Source organism: Camelus bactrianus, chromosome 14 (genome assembly GCF_048773025.1).
Source record: "Camelus bactrianus isolate YW-2024 breed Bactrian camel chromosome 14, ASM4877302v1, whole genome shotgun sequence".
In the NCBI taxonomy this organism is placed as follows: domain Eukaryota; kingdom Metazoa; phylum Chordata; class Mammalia; order Artiodactyla; family Camelidae; genus Camelus; species Camelus bactrianus.
In genome coordinates, this window is record NC_133552.1 from 68461204 (window position 1) to 68484489 (window position 23286).

At 48.7% G+C, this 23286-nt stretch overlaps 1 long non-coding RNA gene across 2 annotated transcripts; it reads left to right on the forward strand.

The window, feature by feature from the left end:
• Window positions 1–13672: 13672 nt before the first annotated feature.
• Window positions 13673–23076, forward strand: LOC141579787 (uncharacterized). Of its 2 annotated transcripts, none has more exons than XR_012511772.1 (3): window positions 13673–13750; window positions 18037–21822; window positions 22105–23076. It is a non-coding gene; the product is annotated as an uncharacterized LOC141579787 (long non-coding RNA). The 2 variants fall into 2 exon arrangements; XR_012511771.1 differs by having other exon boundaries at window positions 18037–18287; window positions 19208–23076.
• The last annotated feature ends 210 nt before the right edge of the window (window positions 23077–23286 follow it).

Here is a 23286-nt window from a genome sequence, read left to right on the forward strand (position 1 = left end):
CACGATGCCGTCGCATGGCGACGACCTCAGGCCTCGTGTCCTCCAGTGCTGCACCTTCTTCCTCCACCCACTTCAGGCCAGAGAAGAAAATGGTACTCGGCCTGCCCCTTTGGTTTTTGTGCCCTATTTCAGGCTGTTTGCCAATGAATCCTTCTCCCAGCCTCTTCTGCTTCTTTCAATATTTCATTTTATTTTGTTAAGTAAATTTCTTAGTCACACATTTTTTCAGTTACTGAAGTATAGTCAGTTTATAAAGCTGTGTCAACGTTCAGTGTCCAGCATCATGTTTCAGACATACATGTACATACATATATTCCTTTTCGTATTCTTTTTCATTCTAGGTTACTACAAGATATGGAAGATATCTCTGTGCTATACAGAAGAAACTTGTTGTTTATCTATTTTATATACAGTGGTTAGTCTCTCAATATTTCACAGCATCTATAGTTTCCAGTGTTATTTAAAAAAAAAAAAAAGCACTGAGGACTTGTCTACTGCTCCATCCCAACTCTGTTTACCTTCATTTTGGGTAAATCCCTTAGTTTCTCCCTGCTTCTGTTTCTTCCTGCTTCAGGTGACAAGGTTGGGTTGATGCCTCTCAGATACGTAATTCACTGACTGTCCGTCTTCATCCAGGAAGTCTTCTGTGACTTCTTCAGTAGCCTGTGTTCTGCTCCCTAATTTCTCCTCTGTGCTATTTTGGCAATTGCATTACAATCCTCCCCAAGGCAGAGATGATGACGTGCAGTTTCTCAAGCGCCCAGGGCGCTGAGAAAGTGCCTGCACCTAGGAGGCTTTTAGTAACAAAAAGCTGTTGAATTAATGAGGAGACAAACACTAAGGGAAAGTTCCAGGTCTCTCTAGTAATATTTAAACCCTGGTACCAAAGAGAATTTTCTGCCAGCTTTTCATCTCCAATTGGAGACTAAAGGTGGAAATTTGATGGCTGCCCATTGACAAACCAGATTGGAAAAAAAAAAAAAAACAAAAACTCTTGAAAAATTAAAAAGTTACACTATTTAAATATTCACAGATGTACAATTTTTCTCTACAGCATAGCATTTTATGTAACTTGAAATTGCTCTTGGGGCATCGATGCTAAGAACTAGGAAAAGATTTACTTTCTTTTCCATTATGGGGAGAAAAATACTCTGTTCAGGTTTTCCCGTAAGACTCTCCTTGAATATGCAGTTCTCGGGACCCTTCTGAGCCAGCCAGGTCCTGACCACATCGTCTCTCCATGTCCACCTTCCCGACCGAGCGACAGGAAGGGCAGTGAGAGTGACGAGCTGCCCGCCAGCAGACGCAGGGCAGCGGGAGAGCTTTGCCCACAGCCCTGCCTTCTGACAGGTCCACGCGTAACCAGGCCCGAGGGCAGCCAGCGGCCTCCCACAGGCCCACTGAACCATCGCAGCACAGCCTGGGTGTCCAGAACTCCTCACCGGGGCCCCAGCCCTTCCCCATCCCGCTCTTTTGAGCTTGATCGCCTCCGGGAGCAGTGGGAAAACCAGAGCATCCTGCTCTACCTGGTGGGGAGATGAGACAGGGAAGGACAAATTCACTCCTTCTAGAAACCGAGAACCAAGTTGGACTCCCTTTCAAGCCTCTCAGTTTCCAGACTGGGCAGCCTTCCGAGAGCCTGCCTCTCCCCCGGCGTTGACGTGGCGTGCCTGACGCAGCGGCGAGGAGACTGGTGAGGACGATGGTGGAAACCGCTGGAGCGACAGCCCTGAGGAAAGGGAGAGCTTGAGACCGAACACGCCAGGGGGAGGCTTGTCTCAGAGAGGAGCAGGGGCCGCCCCGGAGGCGAGCAGGAGGGCAGACCACGCGGGGCCAGAGGCCGCGCCGGCGCCCAGGGGCTCACAGCACATCTCCACTCCAAGGTCGAAAGTCACAAATCGAAATAGCATCATACATCACACTCACCCTGTGTTAGTTTTCCAATCTCCCTCCCCTCGCCCGTGCATCTGACTCGTCGTGGGGTCTCTAATGAAGTCGCCTTGTGTTATCCACAGCAGAGCCATCAGGGGAGCAGTCTTCAGACGGGGGTGTCGTGGACACGGCTTGCTGGGTGTACAAGGCTTTTATGCAGGAATTGGGGCAGATGATTAGAATGGAATCATATTCCAGATCCTTACTCTGCATAGATTCTCTTCCCTTCAGCTTGAAATGCTCCCGCAGCCCCTGGCCTGCGTTTCTCTCTTCACATTCACCTGGGTCTTCTCCTGCTTTGCCAAAGAGGGTCGTACACACCCCTCTGACGGGACTGGGTTCAGGGTGGGACCCAACAAAGGGGCAACAGGACAAGCACCGTCCTTCGACAACAAGCAGAAAAGCTTTGGAAAGATATTCTGAGGGTACCAGCGTCTCACATGAAGCAGGTGACAATCTCTGGGCCGTTCCAGGACCTGTACATCGACTTACCCACCCACCCGAGGCCAGAACTCCGAACAGATACGGTCCTCACGGGGACATGCTTAGCTGAAGTAAAAAGCCAAGTCAGGCTTTTTCTGGCAAAAAGTAAGTCTGCTTTCACGAATCAGGCCGACCTTGAGGAGCGGCTCGATCTGCGAGATTGTGTGGTCATCAGCCATCATTTTACAAGAATGCGATGAGAAAAATCCTCAACTCCGAGGCTGGAACAGAACGATAACAAGTAAGCCTCCATGCACATTCTAACGGGAAGTTCCCCCTGCAACTGTTAAACGTGTGATAAAATTTTCATTTTCCACTTCAATGCGTGAGAAGGTATGTACTTAGGTTTTCCACATTATTTTAGGGGCGCGGGAGCAGAAACGATGGAAAAGCGCAGACCAGCTGGTCCCGCTGCAGGAAGGTTGTCGCATTTTTCCTCTCACATAAAATACTCACGGGAATCAAATAATGCAGAGCGGGGATGCCACCCACGCAGGGGGAGCGCTGCCACTGCTCTGCGGCTGCTCCATCGTGAGTTCGCCACGCGGTGGGGTTTGGCCTGCGAGTGGCGTTCACGCCATATCCCTGGTGGTAACGCCCCCGTGGAGGAGACCCTGGTCCTTCCTGCGTCCGGTCACCGCACCCCGCAGCCCTGACGGGGGGCCAGCCTGGGGCACTTGCATCAGTACGTCCGCTCTCATCGGTGCCAGCGTCTGCATGAGGTGCCCGCCGCCATCAGGAAGGGACGGCGTTCTGTCCCTGCCGTGTCCTCGTGGCCATTCAGCTCATGTTTATCAGATGAGTTCTCCCCGCAGTGCACTCCCGGCACCGGGGCTCCAGGTATCCGCTGAATTCCCAGCAGTACGAAAAGTTCCCTTTTCTCCTGCACCGCCTACTGTCTGCTCCCCACTGCCCAAAATAACTTCCTTTCCCCAAACCATACCCCTGAAGACGATTCTAGAGTGAGGCATTTCTCCGTGGAGGGTGGGAGCCCCCGGGAGAGGGAAGCAAAGCCCCCACCCTTTTCCCTCCAGACGGAGCAGAGCAGACATACCGACACCACGGAGAAAGGCCTCTGGCAGAGCCCTGCAGCAAACCTGTTTGCGCCCCCAGCTGCCAAAACGATGGATGCACTGAGGCATTCGCCTTCAAGCTAGGATCCGGAAGGCGGCTCGGATCGATGCGTGCAAGGGCGTAGTCTTCGACAAACACCTGAGAAACCAGATACAAAAACTAAGGCGAGGCCGAGCATTTCTGTTTTCCAAAAACTTCCGTGAACGGAGATGCAGGCGGAGACTATCCGGTGTAAAAGCCACAGGTGAGGGTAGCAGAGGTGAGGCTACAGGACGACCAGGGAGGGGGCGGAGGGGCCGGCCCCTGCTTCACACCGCGGGCCGGGACACGAAGCGCGTGGCTGGGCCTGGTGTCCGCGAGGCCAGGAAGACAAGCTTACGGAACGGCCTGATCCCCCCGCCTTGGGACACGGAGACGATCACCACAAGGTCTTCCCGTCTGTTTTTCCTTCTGTGAGAGGACAGCCAGGAGCCCCGGGAAGCATTCACCATAGTCACGGTCGTAGCCTGGAAACCCCGAAGGGAGCCAGAGAAAGCGAGTCAGAAGCACCTGGAAAGGAAGGAGGCGTGGTGCGCGGAGGTGGTCACCCCCCCCCATCCCAGTCCACACGCAGGCGCTGTCGGGGAGTATCCGCCTCTAACGGTAAAACACAGCTGGTCGGGGGGAACAAAGCTAGCATTCCTCCTCTGTGAACTTCGGGGGCCTTTCGAGTTGTGGCAAACCCACAACAGGCATCTCCAGGTGAGACATGTACCTGAAGGCTTCCCAGAGGGGCTTTTAATTAAAAAAAAAATTTTTTATTGAAGTTTTGATCTACAGTGTTGTGTTAATTTCCGCTGCACAGCGCAGAGATTCATTCACCCTGCATCTTCCTTTCCATGTTCTTTTTCACTGCAGGCTGTTGCAAGTTACTGAACACAGTGCCCTGTGCTGGGCAGCAGGACCTTGCTGTTTACCTCTTCTATATACAGTGGTTAGTATCTGCCAATCTCGAATTCCCAATTTATCCTTCCCCACCCCATTTCCCCCCCCCCACCCCCCGGTAACCATGAGTTTGTTTTCTATGTCTGTGCGTCTGTCCAGAGGTTTTTTTTTAAAATAAACTATTTTACAAAACAAAGATACATGTGTGTGTTTGTATGTAACAGGGCTTTTGTATGAAAAATCTCCCCAATATTCCCCCCTAAAAAAATGGGGAAAGTTTTTATTTGATTGAAAAGTTTGATAATCTTCAAGTAAAATGGTGCTGCTGGAAAGTCTTTAAGCAAATCTAAAACTAGTCAGTCACTGGCATTCGCAATGAATGATGACTCTTAACTGTATTCCCTACTCTGAGGGGTTTTTCTTCCTCTAAAGTACATGAGTTATACTTTAGGAAATATAAAATACACAACCTACCAAAAGCAATCATCAGGCGGAACCCTAGAATCGGTCTCCGACAAGCTCGCAGGCGGGGGTGGGTCAGGCTGCGAGAGTGTCATGAAAACTGCACCTGGGGGTTGTTTTAAAGACCTTCCTCGACGGGCACCAAACAAACCAGGAACGGCAGGCTCACATGCACTTCTCTGGACCTTTGACCTAATGTTTTTTAAAGACCTTGGTAAGTTTATTTTGCACGTGGAGAGTTTTAAAGCATTGGCTATTACTGCTTTGACTTCGGACCCTTTTTACAAGCCCTATAAATTGAAGGCATTGATGTTTTTAAAAGGCGTTTTCACCATCTTGCATTTTCTCCAGTGAAAACTGGGTTGGGGGCGGGGTGCGCGGGTTTCTGTCTGCCAGGACAGCCGCCCCTCACCTTGGATGCTGATCTCCATTCCTTCAAAAGAACAGACATGGAAGGGGTGCGTACAGCTTGTTGAAATGGAATGTCTTGAAAGCCGTTCCCTTCCCTTCCCGTTTATTTTAGAGCCCCCTGTCTTTTTTCTCTCTCTGGTGCGCCAATGCGGTGTTCACCGCCCTGCACCCCGCACTGTCTTTGCAACAACACGCACGTGGCTCTTAGGGCCTCTAGGAGATCCGAGCAGCCGTGCAGCCCGGGTCTCCCCCACGGGAGCGGCGGGTCTTGCGCCCGAGGGCCCTGTGCCTCTCAGCCCAGGGGGGAAGGAATCAGTCACTTCCTGAACAGGGCCCTCACATGACACCGGCCTCCGCTGCCAGCCCCGGGGGCGGGGGCAGACTTATACATATGCATTTGCGAATGCATCCCTGTGGTGGGGCAGGCATAAATCCCCATAAAGTGTTGCTGCGCAGAAAGTAAATTCTGCAGCGCTTGCCGGAAGGACTGACTCCTCTGCTTCTCAGTTAAAACGATGCAGCCTTTTTTCTGAATCTCAGATTCTCTCTCCCTCTCTTCCATTCCTTGCAAATTTCTCCCAGGGACTATGTGTTTTAGTCTCAAGCCTGCCAATATTCTCCAAACACCGGGGTGGGGGTGGGTGGTCACCTACCTCCCTTGGATGCCTCCGTCTGCAATACTCATCTGCAAACAGTCTGCTGCGGGGCTTCTCCACCGTGTCCCTTCCACCGCCGGGAAGATCTGTGAGTCTCTGGCAGTTGTAATAACAGAGACGAGGATTATGTCTGTTCTCAGTGGCAGATTTAAAAGAGAAATACAAGATGAGATTGCAAACTACATGTATGACAAAAAAAAAGTGAGGGAAGGAACTAACCACCATCCTTTCCCTTGTACCCCCAACGACACCCCCAAAGCCCCTTCCCCCATCCCCTACCCCCGCCCCCTCCCCACCCCACCGTCTGTGTGGGTTCCGTTGGAGACTAGATTTCTCTATTAACAAAGCCCCCCACCTACTGATTCTGCCTGAATTCACCACCCTGGGCCCCCTCGCTCTACTTTTGCCCCCAGGAAACACAATTCCTAATGGTGACCCCTTTGTCTGCTGAGTTATGTCTGAAGAGCCAGGTCCTCCCCTTCGTGGGGGAGGTTTCCAATGTCATAGGGTCTCAAATGTTCACTCAGTTTACAAATCAGCAGAAAAATGAAGGGTCTAGTCCCTCCAATGTCTTCCAACAGTTCCTGGAGCCCACAGAACCCCACTCACACTGCACTTTGCCCAAGAAAGTAAGGACGCCCTTCCACGGACTGCTGGAGCTTATTAGAAACACTACTTCATCTCCCAATCAGCATTTTATTAAAAAATTAATGCCTGTGAAATGAGTTTTTGATACAAAGAAGCGTGGTTGTGACTTTTGTGGGGGGAGTTTAAAAACATTAGTCTCTTCAATAATTCATCTTTTATTCCTTTAGCCTTACTAAATATTAAAGAGGTTAAAGTTAAATATTTGAAAAGGAAATGCAACCGGAGCATCTCAGGGAGGGTGTGAGGGTGGGACCACACCGGCGCTGCTTGCCGTCAGCGCCCTGTGGGACCTGGGGGCGGGCAGTGTTGGCATGGGGGTCACACGCTGTCTTTGCTTGGATCTTACCTGGTGGGCAGGTGAGGCTCTCATGTCTTTATCCTCACCTGGGAGCTGCTGACAACGTCACAGCGGGTGACTGTGATGGACAAGCAAAGTGGAAATTTCGAGACATGAAACAGATACACATTTCCTCTGGAGCTGGGTCCGCCCAAGTCAGGGAGAGGAGAGCTGTCTCTGACTGTGGTCAGCACGGCAGACTGGCTGGGTGGTCAGACCCCCTGACTTTCGTCGGCCCAGCCCCTGAGTGGCTGCCACATTCCTGCTCTAATCTGGTTAGTGGGGTGAACAGCAGGGCCTTGTCTTGCTAAATCATCTACATAATTTCATCTGAGTTGATCTGAGCTAAAAGATACAAATTCCTCTCTTATTTGGCCCCCCGATAACACACACCTTTCCATCATTAGCAGCACAGTTTCCACCAGGCTGAGAAATTAATTGCAGAACGCATGCGTGGGACATCACTTCCAGAGTGATTTTCCTCCGATGGTGTCTCAGCAGCTTATCAGCATTGCCGCATCTCTGTGACGCCTTGTCAGGACTGACGACAATTACCACGTTACTGGGGTTGGGAAAAACCCCTCTTTCCCTTTAAAAGGGCATGTGTGTACTGACAGAGGTGCAGGTTGCTTTGCAGGAAGAAGTATCTCTGGTTTTAAGTGTCCACAAGAATGAATGCTCATTCTCTAATGGTTACCAGAAACCTCACCCCGAAACAGGAAACTTGCATCTCCTGCTCAAAAACAAACACCCCAGAACAAATCGCTGAAGGTCAAACCTCGCTGTGGGGACAATTCTGAATCCAGCCAGCAAACAATGCCTCGACCTATGAGAAGAGAGCAAAGTGTACCATATCTAAATTTGACCTTCTGCTTAGCGAGCTTCCATCAACAAGCCCAGAATGTCATCACCCGGGAGACAGGTGGAGTGGACTGGAGGCGTTTTGAAACATGTGGAGACCAGGATGGGCCAGGCTGGCGCTACCTCTCCCCAGACTCTCGTGCCTCGGTCCCTCCCTCCCCTCCATCAGGCCTCCCCAGCCAGCCCTCCAGCGCACACCCTGCTCAGGCGGGAAGTCTCAAAGAGAGAAGGCTTCTGATGACGGCCACGCAGTTTTTCACACGGTAGAGAAACCGGTAAGCCAAAAGCGGCTGGAAATACAATGAAAATGCTAATTGGGGGCACAGATCCCACTTCCATGTTTTATTAATGACATCTGCACCATATCTGTAAAATAATTTACATAATATGTTAATTCTCCAAAAGAGAGGGGAATGGGAGCTCATAATTGCACAGGGAATCAGCACTTTCCCTGCCTGTGCCAAAGCTGCATGGTTCAGATGTGTATGTTATATATTTTTTTTAATAGAGACCCTTACTGGGCTTAGGTTACATTTAAAAGTCTGTCAAGATTAAATTTTTAAATCTATTTTTTGGGATATAGACTCATTAGTAAATGCTCATCTTGGCTTTAGACCTAGTATAACAGGTTTGTTTTAAAAAACTAGGAAGGACTCGGTAGCCAACGAGGGGCACGTGAGATGGGGGACAAGACCATTTTGAGCCCCCCAAAGCCGTGGGAATCCAGCAGCCAGTAATTTCATGAGACTTCCAGGATCTCCAGCCATTTTATTGGTTAATTTTTCACTCTGGCACTTTTTTTTTGGTATCATATGAAAATGTCACACTATGACTCCTGTTCCTAAGGAAAGGAATTTGTCAGAATCTTTTCTAGAACTTTCTAAGACAACAATGAAAATACCAGGCAGAGGACAGTTTGAAGGAAACGGGCTTCAGGCCGTGGAGAGCCGTGTGCACATGGCAGATCCAGGGTAGACGCTGATTCGGGGAGTTTTAAGTAACGCCACCAGTGCTGCTTGTTGGTTTGAAGATGCTGGGTTACAGTGATGTCCTATGATGCTCCGTTGGTCTCCACCACTGCCCTTCACTTAGCATTAATGAGTGCTGGTCATACCGGGAGGCCCAGGGCTGTTTTTAAAAAATAAAATTTGATTTCTCCTTCCTGCCAGTCTTCTGCTGATTTGTTAGTTAGCAAAGTCCATTCACAAATGATGAGGCAACTTCTAAGCCAGTGTGTTAAGTAGAACATTATGTTCTGAAAACTGTTAAAGAAGGTTTTCTAAAGAGCATCCTTCCGGCCAGAAACATCGCAGTTGCTGGGAAATCTAGAGGAACTTTTCTCTGCATTCGCTGCTCTGAGCTGATGAGGATCAAATTGGAAACTGGGGAACCCTCTCTCTTGTCTTTGAATTCTGGAACATTCTACATAGGGGATCGAGGCAGTATGTACAGGTGTCCATGAAGCGGCCACACCTAAACACTCCAAGAAGATGCAGGAAAAAACATCACCTATTGCTCCATCACCCATTCCTGTCTTTCTTTTAGGAAACTAGTGGCCTCCCAAGAGCATAACTGTTGGGAGGAACACACTGGACTCTTCATCATGGGTCCAAACAAAACACCTGTCACATTGTTGCTTGGAGAGAAGCCAGGTGGGCCTGGGTACGTGGTTTCTCACTTGGCCTTTACATCAAGCTAATGTCAGGCTCTTTTCAGAAGTAAGTTATTCTGATTACACTATAAGGTGATGCCCATACACGAATATATTTCACCCTTTGTTTGTTGAGGACCTACTATGTGCCGGGTACTGCGGCATGATGGGACTGGTGTCTTGAGAGGGTGCCTCTCTGAAGGCTGGGGGCATTAATGTCTCCCCATACTCTGTTTTCCAAAGGCGAGTCTCTGAGACCTAATTCCTGCGTCTGCCTTGTCTCTCACCGTCTGACTTCTCTCTGCGAACGCTGGGGGCGGACGTGGGGCGCTCAGTGTCCAGCCACTGTCTCTGTGTGGGTTCTCATTGTCTGGATTAGTGCTGTCCTGGTTGACCTATAAACTCAAACCTCTGTGAGCTGACCTGACCTCTGAACCAAGATGCTGCAGTAAAAGCAGGGGGAAGCCTACTAGTTCTTGCCCCAGCAGAATGAAACTCTTCACTGAAAAGCTCAACGTGGATTCTTCACACGCCCTCACTGGTAATTTCCCCAAGCAAGCTGAGGAATCTGACCTCAAGCTCAGTTCTGGCGACAGGGCTGGGCATCCACTCATCCAGCCTCACCCCGACATCGGAGGGACCAGGGCAAGAGTAAAACTCAAGCCTCATACTCCGTCTCAGTACTCAAGAGGTACCCCACCAACCGCTCTGGTCTGAAAATGTGCACCCCCCCACCCCCAGATTCACTTGTTGGAATCCCAAGCCCCAGGGTGATGAATTAGGGGGTGGGGCCTTGGGACAGGGATTAAGTCGTGGGGGCAGGACCCTCATGGATGGGATTAATGCCCATTTGCACCCTTATAAAAGAGCCCCCCAGAGCTCCCCAGCCCCTTCCGCCAGGTGCAGACCCAGCAGGAAGTCTACGCCCGGGACAGCCGCCTCTCGGGCCACGCTGACACCCTGATTGCCCGTGCCCGGTCCCCGGAACTGTGAGCAGTGAATTGTTGCTGTTTAGAAGCCACCCTGTCTGGGTACTTTGTGACAGCAGCCTGAACGGACTAAGACACTAACAAACATCTAAATAAAATGCAGCCTGCTCCGACCTCGACAAATGTGTGTTACAATCACAAAACAAATTACATGTGCTTAGTTCAGTTGACGGGCTGGAGATGTTCCCATGCATAATAAAGTCATCACACACGAAAGTAACAAATTATGACGTATTTGTTTCATACAACGTTCCTTGCCTTTATTTTTAACAATTCATTAATTTTGCTGCTATCATGAAGCCTTTTTTTTTTCACATAATTTATGTTCTACTGACAGTAATAATACATTGAGCAGTCTTTCTTGGATTGCTTTCACTTTCAGATATTGGTGGGCAGTTTTTGTTATTTCAATTTGTTGAAGCAACAGAAACTAAAATTATAAATAAAATTCTTAAAGCAATTCATAGATTTGAAAATAAACTATGAGTTCTACATACTACATTCAAATACGATGCTGTGGTCATATGGGCTGGATCATTACTACAGCAGAAAATACAAAAACATTTGAATTTGATCATATGAACAACTATTGTTTATATATCAAGTTTTACTGAAATCGGTCGCTGGAGCCACAAAATATTTCTGTAGTCCTTTCAAAGTTCCAATGCAAGGAAATTTTAAATTAAACCAAAAATAGACCGAAGTTGTTTGTGGTCAGAATGGTCTCCTTAAAAATTCATTTGAATTTGAATTCATTTGAATAATCTCTTTAAAAATTCATTTGAATCAAAAGAATTTAAATTATTCTGGTTTTCATGGATTATCCAAAAGCAGGGATTTTTCATTATAAATGCACCACGCCCCACAAAAGCCAACCCCAAAGTCCCCAGGTTCCTTTGGTCCTGCGTAGTCTTACCCCAGCACCCGTGACCCTCCTCTCTGCCCTCCCCACCCCACCCCATCCCCCATCCTTCCCCCAGGTAACACCTTCACTCCAGCCACCCCTAGAGGCCCACTGCACCTAGGGTGTGTGTTCTCCTCTCGTTCATTGAAGCCAGGAACGTACTTATCTTTTGCATTTACGTGTGAGAAAGTGTCTCCCACCTTGCACGACAGAACCCCGATTGGCCTCCTGGGCACAGGTCTCCTGCAGCCCGCAGCCCGGGGCAGAGTCGGGGTTCCGTCGGCTGCTCCGTCCTGCACTCCTACCTGCGCTGAGGTGCAAGCCTGCCTCGTGTGCTCACTGTCTGCACATCCAGCCCCTTCTCTGGACTGTGTTCTAAGGAAACAGATCGTGTTTTATTAGCTGCTCTGCCTCTAGCCCATCATCGCGCCTCGACCCGACAGCCGAGAAGCGTGCCTGGGGCTTCTCGCCCGCCTGCCCCTCGGGCAGCTCCCTTTCCCTTTCCTTTCCTGTCTTGCCCTCTCCTGTGTGAGACTCTGGAGCCTGGGAAGCATCTGCCTCCTGCTCTTTCTGCCTCCGCAGCTGTACCGCACCGCTCTCGGCTGCGGCCAGGGCGGTGGGCGGCCGCGTCCCGCCCCCTCCGGTGTCCCCCGCGCCCTCGGCCTCCCTCGTGCCCGGTCTGCGCGCAGGGGTGTATGCTCAGCGCCGCCCAGGGCGTGTGCCTGCTGTTCTCGGGTTATCGCCCTAACTCTCCATATAATGGGAGGGGCTATTTATCTACCCTTTGGAAAAGCATTACTTCTGGGAAAAGAGCCTGGATTCCAGGCAGAGTGTAACCAGGACCATTGCCCTGTAAACAAAGCTGCATGGGTGCCACGCCTCAGCAGTGTTCCGAGGGACTGTGGGCCCGGGAGCCCGCCCCGTCCAGGGTGCGGCGGGGCGCGCAGCCAGGGTTCAGCAGGGCCCCGGCCGTGCCCACCTGCCGGCTGGAACACTGGGACAGGGCAAAAGTAACAACTTGCCTGTGTTCACGCTGATAAATACGGCAAAATGAGAAACCAGTAGGACAGCTTCGTCTGAAAACTCAGAGTGTACAGGACAGAGATCATATTTTCACAGCCTTGACCTTTAATTCCACATGTGACAGGGAGGCCACGCTGATCAAGGATTTTGTAAATCAGTAAGAAAAAGCAGCAGATGCTCCAAGAAGAGGGCTCATTCTTTTATATACTTCTGTTCACTCAGTCTAGCTGAACTATTGGTCAGTTTCACAATTCAAGGCAAACAGAAATGAACAGAGCTTGTTCAGGGATCTCAAAAGAATCTAAATTCTTCTGGTTTTTATGGATTATCCAAAAGTGGGGATTTTTTTTAAATTGTTATTATAAATCTACTTATTTTACAGCTCAGGAAAATCTCAGTTTTGTTTCTGGGGGAATTTGCCTAATGCTTGAGTCGATATTTTAGTTTTGCTCGAATGAGCCCTCTTGGAGATTTTCAAAGTCGGCCAACTTTTACAAATGAACAAGCGTCTCCCAGGTGCCCTGTGTGAATGCACAGACGCCCCCTGCACACCAGCTTTAACCCCCAGGTTATAACGTTCAAGGTAGTTTTAAGTAGTTTTCGGGGAGGCCAACCAAGTACTGAGCACCGAGCCTGACACATTCCATTCGAATGTCCAGGGCCTCCCTGGTAGCTCTGTCAATGCTCTGAAAAGAACACGTTTGAAAGGACTGCCTCCAAGTCAAGTCTCTGGACTTTCACATTTAATAGAGTTGACCTGCCCATTTGAAAGACCAATACCAACTTACAGGAAAGAAAGTAAGACCAGTCAGAGGATTTCTTTCAGTTACATAATTTTCAATAATTCATAAAGCTTAGGATTTAGTTTTTTAAAAAATACGTCTTCACCAGATTGCTTATGTTAATTCCTGTGAAGCCAAATTCAAAATTCATGTTGGGCTTCTGACAAAGCTTTGATATTAAGGATGCTGTTTCCACTTATTAAATTCATTATGTGAGAGTTAACAAAAGCTGTTTACTTGAAGCCTTAAACAGTGTACAACATTTTCAATGTGTTGGAAAATTTGTGTTATCTTTGCCTTTGAATTGAAAAGAAAAGACAGAACAGACTTGTCAGCTGGTTTCTCCCCTTCTCGGAAGTTTGCAGTTAATTTCTGGTCCTCCGTGGCCCATCCGTACCCCCAAATCCAACATAGATGTTTTCAAAAAACAGTTTCTACTCCAACAAAACAAGTTTATGATTCACTTTCAGACTTTGTTCTTTCAACGGACTTGTTTGTTCAGGAAAACAGATTTCTAAGACTTGCACACACAGCAGGATTTTTTTGTGCCCCTGTTTTCGCTCCTGTGTTGCTCAGGTGACATGACTTTTGGTTCATAAAATATGCATTAGAGGTAAGTGGCGAAAAACAGCACAATCTTGGGGGGATTTTTTTTTTCCGGTGAAGCACCATCCTTAGCATAGAAAAGGTACAGGCCTAGAAAATGATCTGGGGACGATGAGTGGGAGCTTTGAAAATCGCCCACCTGGGGAGGTGGGCAGGTGCCTCTCCCCTGTGTGTCTCACCTGCCTGGACCCAGTGAGGTGTCTGGCTTTGATGAGTGTGTCCAAGTTATTTGTATGCTTTTCCTATTGTCCCCCGAACTGCTCTGAGCCTGCCTCTTCCCCCGACTCAGCTGCACCCTTGCTCTGAGCCAGCTCCCCACTTGGAATCTTTGCGTCTGCTGTTCCCTTTAGTTACAACTAATGTCCATCTTATCTCCCCGACCTCTACCTACCCTTAGCTCTGAACTCCATGCTTCTGTCTTCAAGTTTATTTACAAAAGAACTACATCCATTTCCAAGTGCAAGGAAGCAGACAACTGCAGAGAGTGGGCCGTGACACTGACCAGAAGCAGAAGGTGCTCTCTGCGTTTCCATGCAGCAGAGAGGAGACAAGGGACAGGGAACTTAAAACCCCTCTTCTTCCTAGCGTGGAAAGGAAAAAGCAGATTTTGTTGGTAAATGATAAATTGTACCGCACCAATGTCCCACTGTGGCATCTGGCTCAGTGTGGCCCCAAAGTGCACGGACCTGGTGGAGTGGTGGCATCGGGACACCCTCAGGGCTTGGCCACCCGGGATCAGCTAACAACCCAGGAAGGAAATTTCAGTCGCCCTGAAACTAAGCCTTCACATCTGATTGGAACTTGAGCTTTGGCCCAAGTTAGGCAAGAGAAGGAAACTAAAAACCCCAAACTGTGTTTGCCTTGTTGTCAGAGGTGGGATGTCCCTGAGGTGACAACTCAGGGACAGACCATCAAGCAGAAGGTCCCAGTGGGGCCCGGGGCCCTGGCTCTGCTCCAAGCTCACACCCGCCACCCATCACCTTCGGGACCTGCAGCCTGGAAGGAAGCCGCGGTGTCCCTGGGCACTTTTTGCGAGGCGGCTGGAACAGAAAGCAAAACTGAAAGAACCCTCAGAAAACCTCCCGGCCAGGGAGCCAGAGGGAGGTCTCGACCTCTGGGACCTCAGGGTTCTCTTCTGCACGAGGTTGTTGACTCTTACTTGGCTTCTCTTGCGGTGCTGTCTGAGGATCAAGTAAGAAAGAACTTGTTAAACTCTGAAAAATGCCATGTGGTTCTTCCTCCCCGGGCCAGTTTCTTCTCTTTGCCCGCCTCCTCTTCCATCTCCCTTCTTTCCCGACGTCCCACCACTCCGTCCCCTCTAGTAACTGCCGTATCACCTTCAGTCTGTCCTTCGTCTTCTCCGTTTTCTTCTTCTTTTAGCCCTTCTGTCCCTATTCTGTGCCCTCTCTTTCTCCCTTATCCGTATCAGCGAATCTAGGCAATGTGAATAAAAGCTTACCTTACCATTTCGCCCTAACTGGCAAGAAAGGGAAGGCTGAAACTAGGTTAAATTAAAAATGAATTTCAAACACCTACATGATTCTGCTCGCCGGGGAAAGGACAAGGCCTTCTTGTATTTTGGCTAGAAGATGAGTTTCATGTATGGTTTTCTGCTAAAAGTCTTCAGACTAAAAGTAAGTTTCTCCTAAGAAGCTAGATTCATTTTCTTTTAATACACAGACCAACAGACCAACTACAAAAGATGTGTGTGTGTATGAGAGAGAGAGAGAGAGAGAAAGAGACAGAGAGTGAGAAATCTTTTTTTATATACCGCTATTGACTGAAAAAAATACTTGCAGGCCACAAAAAAACCTGTAATTTAGAAATTATTGTTGGAATTATTACAATAAGAGCCAAAAGAGGAAATAGTGAGGAAGAAAAAAGTATGAAATAAAGGGAATGATGAGAGCGGGGAGGTGGTGGGGGGGGAGGGAGAAACGCGCAGAAATCTACCCACAAGGAAACAGCCGGAGGCCTGAGGCAGGACACTGGTTCTCAAGTTCTGTGTGTACAGAAATGGCCAGAAAGGCTCTCTCTAGCTTTTAAATCCAGATCTGTGGCTTCCATCCCATCTGTCCTGATGGGTGAGATCTGGGGCGGTATTTAAGAATCCGTGTCCTTAACACATCCCCCAGGAAATCTGGAATATAGGTGGTCCTGTTCAGGTGAGTAAAATTGTTTCCAAATCCAGTTTTCACCTTATATTCATCTGGAGAACTTTGAAAATAAGGATGCTTGAAGTTAGATGAGGTCCAAGCGTCAGTCCTTAGGACCTGTTCCCGGGTGACCCTAACACTCGGCCAGGGCATTGACTTTGGGCTCAGAAAACCTGGGGTTGTGACCACAGCTCCAACACCAAGTTGTGCAACTCGGAACAAAGGACTAAACCTCTCTGGGCTTCTGTGTTCTCTGTGACTTAGGGGACAAACCGTTTCCATCCCAGGGACTGGAGCAGTGGGCTCTCAACCTCAGTTGCACATCTCAGTCATCTGGAAGGTGTTAATCTGGGTCAGGTCCCCTCAACCGAATCAGAGAGTCTGGCCACCAACTTGGGCTCAACGTCCTAAAGCTCACCTTTGAGACCCTGCGGACTGGAGGAGATGAGACAGCGGTGTCCGTGTCCCTATTCTACACCGAGATGGAAACCGCAGCCGGCCAGGGCAGCGCCCTCTCCGGGCGGGCATGGCTGATCTAGCGTTTTACGTGTGATGCTTTCCTCCCGCAGCTCCCCCAGGGGGACTCTGTGCTTTTGTAAAGCCTCTCCCACAGTTTCTGGCTGCTGGGTAAGTGTCCTCTGTCACAGCATAGACAGAGGAAGGGACAAGGTGAGTCAGGGGCAGGTGCCCTCAGTCCCCTGACAGCTGTGCCCATGGCCATGTGGGTGGCCCGGACCAGCTGGCGTCGGCGGCTGCTGGTGAGGGTTCACCTACTGGAAGCGTCCATGTGGAACAGAACATTCAGGGAGACCAACAAAGGGGTTTCTTGGTCTGTGACACAAGAAGAGAGACTGAAAAGATTTTATGTGGCGTCCATTAGTAAAAACTTTGGTAGTAACCCACTGACATTTTTTTAAAAGTCTTGAGTGGGGGAGTCAGTGAGAAAGTCCGAGTCTCAAGTTCTCCTCTCCGCTTTTTAATTCACGCATTTTCTCTCCCCCAGGAGAGTTACTGACACTGACGTTCTCCATCTTTCCATTTCTGAAATGGGCATTTCTTGGGTACCCATCTGCCCTGAGAGTAGTGGACATCACAGCCTGGGGTCGATGGAAAATCTCTAACATCGCATGGGAGCCACAGGTCTTCGCCCACTCAGACAATCTAATAAAGGACAGAAAAAGACGGTCTTTTGCTTTCTCCATGCCTCATATGTAAAGCCCATCCTTTCTGTGCACTCCTGCCAGAGTCCCGGGTAAATTTTATGATCGCTACCCACTGTAATAATTAAGTAACAAAAAGCCTTGTGGAAGATTATTTTTCCCCAAGAATCGGAACACTGATAATGAAACAGCACCAGTAATCTCGCTTTAATGAAATGGGGAGTCTAATCCACCACACTTGGTAAAGATGTTAAATCAGAGAAAGCAGTAAAACGTGCTCCCATATCAATAAAACGCCGCGCTTTGTGTCCTTATTATGGAAAACGGTGAGCCTCGCTTTCTGGCCCAACTGTGCTTTTTTTCCCGGGCATCTCACAGCTACTTCATATGCAGTTGGTGAACAAACAGGTCTGTTTATGAAAAATCTGTTCATCGGACCATTAGGTCACATCCGCGGCGTTTTCGGTAGTAAAACAATTGGCAGCGCAGATATCTGTTTATGGGAAATTAGGGTCTCGGGAGCACGGATGCACGAGGGCGAGATGGATGTGAAACAGCACCGTGTTCAAGCCACACTTCCTAGCCAGCCTCTCCAAGCTGTATTTCATCCAGAAAGCTTTTATTTTAAAGCCAATTCAAAGAGTCAATAATCATTAAATACATAGAGACACTCGCGGGCTTCCTGCTTCAGGTTTTACTCCAAATCAGGCTCCGAGCGTCTTGTTTGCTGCAGGTACAGAAAACAGGGCGATGTCAGAACCTGCTACACTGAGCTCCCAAATACCAGTGGTTCTCCTGTCTCTCCCACAGAGGTTCCGGGGAACCATAGTTTGTTTTCTCTGTCCGTGAGTCTATTTCTGGTTTGCAAATAAGCTCCTTTACGTCTTTTTTTTTTTTTTTTTTTTTTTTTTTTAAGATTCCACCTACAAGTGATGTCCTGTGATGTGTGTCTTTGTCTGTTTCCTCTTGCTTCTCAGCTGCCAGCGTTTGCTCGTCCCAGAGCCTCCCGGCTGCCGCAGGCCCGCCTCCGCGGGGTGGCCTCTAGGGGATGTCTGAGAGCCGCGCCCCCTCCAGCAGGCGGCTGCGGCCACCCGCCCCTCCTGCGTCCGCCGGTTGCAGTCCGCCTCCTTCCAACTTGACATTTCCACAAACTGACCACGGCCTGGGACGTTTCCTCTGCTCTTTCCCTGAGCTGCAGCCTGGCCCTGCGGAGTCAGAGCTTGGCAAGGTGACCCTTTTTAAAGGCATGTCGGGGGGAGGCGGGGAGGCGCGCGTAGTGACCTCGGCCCGGCCGGGACACGCTGGCCTCCCAACGGAGCTTCTTGGTATTTAGCCTCCGGGGTCACTCATTCATCACACAAAGTCTTTATCTGTGCGCACATCCTGGAACAATACTCTTAGATAAATACTCTCCGGGGCATTTTGCTCCACGAGTGTTTACTTTGCATGGGCATGATCTCAATGGAACACAGAAAGGGCGGCAATAGAAGGCTTGGCAAACAGAAATTTGCCGCCATCTACGCACAAGGGGACAACTGGGAGGGACGTTGTTCTGTTTGAAAGGAGAGCCGCATCATGGCCTTGACGCAGTGCCTCTGTGCGCAGACCAGAACCCCCGGAAGTCCCACGTGACACGCCCGGCAGGTAACTTCTCTCTCCGGAGAACGGAGACCGCGTGGCTTCCGAGCGAGAGGACCAGGTTCCACGCCCTATCTGACCCTCTGGGCCCTGAGATCTTAGGCGAGTCTTGGAGATTTTGTTGAGTCTCAACTTCATTCAACAGTCCAGGAATACCGACCGGCCTCCCACCTGCTCCTTGGAATCGTTTTGTCTTTAAAATGGGATACAGTCCCCTGGCTTCACACAAGTGTGAAAATCCAGGGAAAGGACTACAAAGGCAGGCGCGGGCCACCTGCTTCGGGGGCGATCGCCTTGCCGCTGGGAGCCCGGGTGGCCGGCGGCACCTTCGCTGTATTATTATTAGGTTTTTGAAAACCCTTATGAGATGAGATTTATTCTGAAAGGTCACTAAGTCCACACACAGAAATTTATGTTAGACGCACCCACGTTTGTCAATGAAGCCTTTCCTGCCCGATTTAACTACCTCTTCCTCCTTCTTATCCTTTTCAATTAACTATGAACACAAAGATCTGTCCTCAACAAATAAACACAAGTTCCCGTGAAATCCTGCCAAAAGGAAAAACAGAAGAGGAAGAAGACGGGTGATTTCTCAAGGTCCACTGCATCCGTTTCTGCGTAAGCCACGCGGACTTCATTCATACCCTGAGAAAGCATGGCTGATTTTTGTAACAGCCCGAGGGAGGCTCCCGAGAAGGTAACTGGACACTTCCCCCTGGCCCCGGGGGGTTGGGGAGGGCATCTGTTGTTTATTTTATTTGTACACAGCGTGGAGGAGCCACGAGTCAGATCCTGAATCTGTCTATAACGGCCTGTGAGTGGGGCAGGTGCAGAAAGTCACATCAAGTCACAGCAGAGCTCCCCAAGATCCAAAGGAGCCTGGGGACATCGTCCTGGCCCTGCTCCAGCGCAGGTCGTGGCCCATTTTCCTCACTCACCTCCGGGTGCACCGGTGCCAGGTAGAATGTCCTTTTCAATACAAACATCAGACAGAGCTTTCAGCCTAGTCGGTCAGTGGTCCCATGATCCCCAGAAAGGCCATGATTTCATTCAATTGTCCTTTTCTTGAAAACATTCTTGGACCTCAGCTTTTGAGAATTCTCGAGGGAGCAAGCTCTTGAATATTCCGAGTGATGAAATCATCAGACTGCGAGGGAGGGTTTAATTTTTGGAAACAATAAAAATTTTGATACCTGTTTATTAAATGTGATCAGCGCTAAAGCCAAATCATTTAGTTTATGGTGTTAAAGGAAGTGTAATGAGAAGTGAAGGGATTTGCCTTGGAAATGACTGGAAACATCTCTGACTAGAGACGTATTTTAGCAGCCACAGCAGACTCAGGGAGAAGTTTATGGCAGCACAGTGTGGCTGTCCTGATGGGACCAGCAAGTCAGCTCCATTACTCTGCAGTGGCTACACAGTTTATTTAAAGACAATGGTGGCCTTTTCTACAATACTGAGCAATGAAACAGCACCTCCTCTGCCCACCTCACCACCAAGTCCACAATATCCATAGAGGTGAGGTTGCAAAGGAAAAAGGGAAACAAATTCATAACAGGTAGAGCAGTTGCTTACACTAGAGGGAGAAATCTCAAGGATGCTGAGGACTTATAAAGAAGAATCAGAATCGCCAAGACAAGGAAGCAACCTAAGTGTCCATCGACAGACAAATGGACAAGGACAATGTGGTGTATGTATATGTATATATATGAAATGGAATACTACTCAGGCATAAAAAAGAATGAAATCATGCCATTTGCAGCAACATGGATGGACCTAGAGATGATCAGACTAAGAGAAGTAAGTCAGACAGAGGAAGAAAAATATCATATGCTATCACTTATATGTGGAATATAAAAAACAGACACAAATAAACTTATTTATAAAACAGAAACAGACTCGCATGCATAAGAAACAAACTTCTAGTCACCAAGGACGAAGAGGGGAGTGGAGAGATAAATGAGGAGTTTGGGATTAGCAGGTACACACTACTATATATAAAATAGATAAACAGCAAGGTCCCACCATACAGCACAGGGAACTACATTCAATAACCTGTAATAAACTATAATAGAAAAAAATCTGAAAAAGAATATGTATGTACATATATGCACATATGTATAAAACTGAATCACTTCACTGTACACCTGAAACTAACACAACATTGTAAATCAACTATACTTCACTTTAAAAAAAAGAAGGAAAGGAGCCCAGAAATCCCTTTGTACAGATCACCCCCCTTCCAAGCACCCGGAGCCCAGTGGACAGCGCCCCCCTGAGAGCTGTTGTCGGGCGCACCGCTATGGTGAGTGCAAAGCAGTATGTGTGCTGTGATGTCATTGGGACTACTGTCTGATATGAACAGGAATCATGCCACTAAATCATGTAAAATTAATTCAAATAATAAATAACCTTGTGGTTGAGTACAATATTTAAGGTATTTATTTTGAAGTCTGGCCAGTGTCTGCCACACTGAGGCTTTCTTTCAGAATTCCATTTTATTATAGTCAATAGCATTTATCTGAAATAATGGAGGGGCCGTGAGAGCCATTATTCAAAATACATTGTCAAGATCAACCTCGGGACCCTTGCATGTAAGACAGACCCCTCAGGAACATGTGACAAAGGTGCACACAGACACAGAACCCCATCAAAGTGTTGCGCTAATCCTAGGTCGTAAAACAAAAAGCGAACTTCCATTCCAAGAAAGCAGTTGGGTGGGGCATCTTGAGAGGCAAAGGTGGCTGTTTACACCGCACAGAAGTGCGTGAAGTCATGGCCTCAAATCTGGCTGGGGGCCCGTAGAGGCTCAGGGAGAAGTCAAATTTAGAAACTGTTGCAGTGATGGAAAGGAAGGACGCAGACAATACCACCTTTGCACTAAAGAAGTCATTTAAATTAGTACAGCCCCGTGGGGTCTTCTTAATCAGCTGCACCGACGGGAAAGGAAATCGTCAAGAGGGAACTGAGGAGTTACTTTATCTACAGAAAGGGGCTTGAGTTTGGGGTAACCATTCTAACTTAAAAATAGTAAAGCTATGGGTGTCTACAGCTTCGAGATGCGGCGAGAGGAGCAGAGATTCCATTATGTCTGTGACAGCGAGCCAGCCCCGCTCCGAGGAGAGGTGAGCTCGGAGTCTCACTTAAGAAGCCGACCTAAATTGACAGCTCTCACAGAATTCACTGGAATCTAGGGGTAAAGATAGAATCTTCCCTCAGGTTTGAAAAACAAGCTCTTATTCACATTTTCTATTTTCCCATTGACATGAAAATTGCCTACGAACAGTAGAAGTCCCGGGGGTACATGGCTTTTCAACTCATCTCTCTCCCTTCCCTTCTCATTTTTTGGTTGCTCTGTGTGTATGCACGTGTGTGTGCATGTGTGCACGCGTGTTTCTCCGTGAAAGATCTTTCTTACCTGCAAGCGATGACCTTCCGTACGGGAGAGCTGAAGCACGTTTCCACCCACACTGGACCCATCCTTCTCTTGGAGCATGGAGGGCTCATCCTGTGAAACGGGGCAGGCACTTCAGCAGCAGGCACATTTCTTGCCCTCCAGTATTTACTCCCAGAAGAAGAAGGGTGTGAAGCATCATCTCAACAGTGCTTGGCTCACGGAGGTTTTTGGATATGTCCAAGGCTCTTTTGGAGAGAAGTCTTCACGCTGGGGGCGCGTGGACACCCGGGTGTGTCCTTTTTGCCTTTGGAGAGGCAAATTATATCCGAAGGACTCGCGGGCCCTTCGCGCGCAACATGCTGTGAACGCCCATTACAAACTGGCTGGTTGAGACCCCGTATCTCATTAATCCCATGCACGCCGTTACCCACAGTCCACACTGTGCATGTGAGTCATCATTCATCTTCCTAGACGCTTAACATATTCCAAGAGAGGAGGCGACATCCCCGTCTCGTTCAACTATGAAAACATCTTTAAAGGAGCTGGGGATTTGGGTCCGGAGGTGTGATGGTTGATTTTACTCGTCGACTTGGCTAAAGCACAGGACATTCAGACGTGCAGCCAAACGTGATTCTAGGTGTGTGTGAGGCTGTTTCTGCATGGAGTTAACATCTGAGCCCTTGATGGAGTGAAGCAAACGGCCCTCCCTCAATTCTCTCCGACCCCCCAAAGAGCAGCGCCATTAAGAGATGAGAAGGAACAGCACCACTTAACTGGAAGGTGGGGGTGCTAGGGATGCGGGAGAGGTGCCAACGAAAGGCTACTCTTCTCTAATCTGTTTATTCGCCATTCTCAATAATAAATCAGTTCTGCACACACATGTGTGGCACATCAGTCTGACGTACAGTCATTTTCTTCAGCTGGCCCAGAGCACCTTCGAGATGGGCTTTTCCTAGTTCACAGCCAGCGTTTAGGGTAGACCATTGATACTTCCAAGGTTTGGGGGTGATATTCACTGCAAAGAATTCTCCATTCTTTGAACATCCTTCCCGGTCAGCCTCAGTTAGGTACCCTGGTGAGGATCTTGATTTAGTATACAAGGAATCTGGCATCTTCTGAGTGAACAAAGCTTATCTTCAATGAGAATAAGCTCTCCCTTATTTATAAAAAAGCATTTTCTTTTTTTAAATTA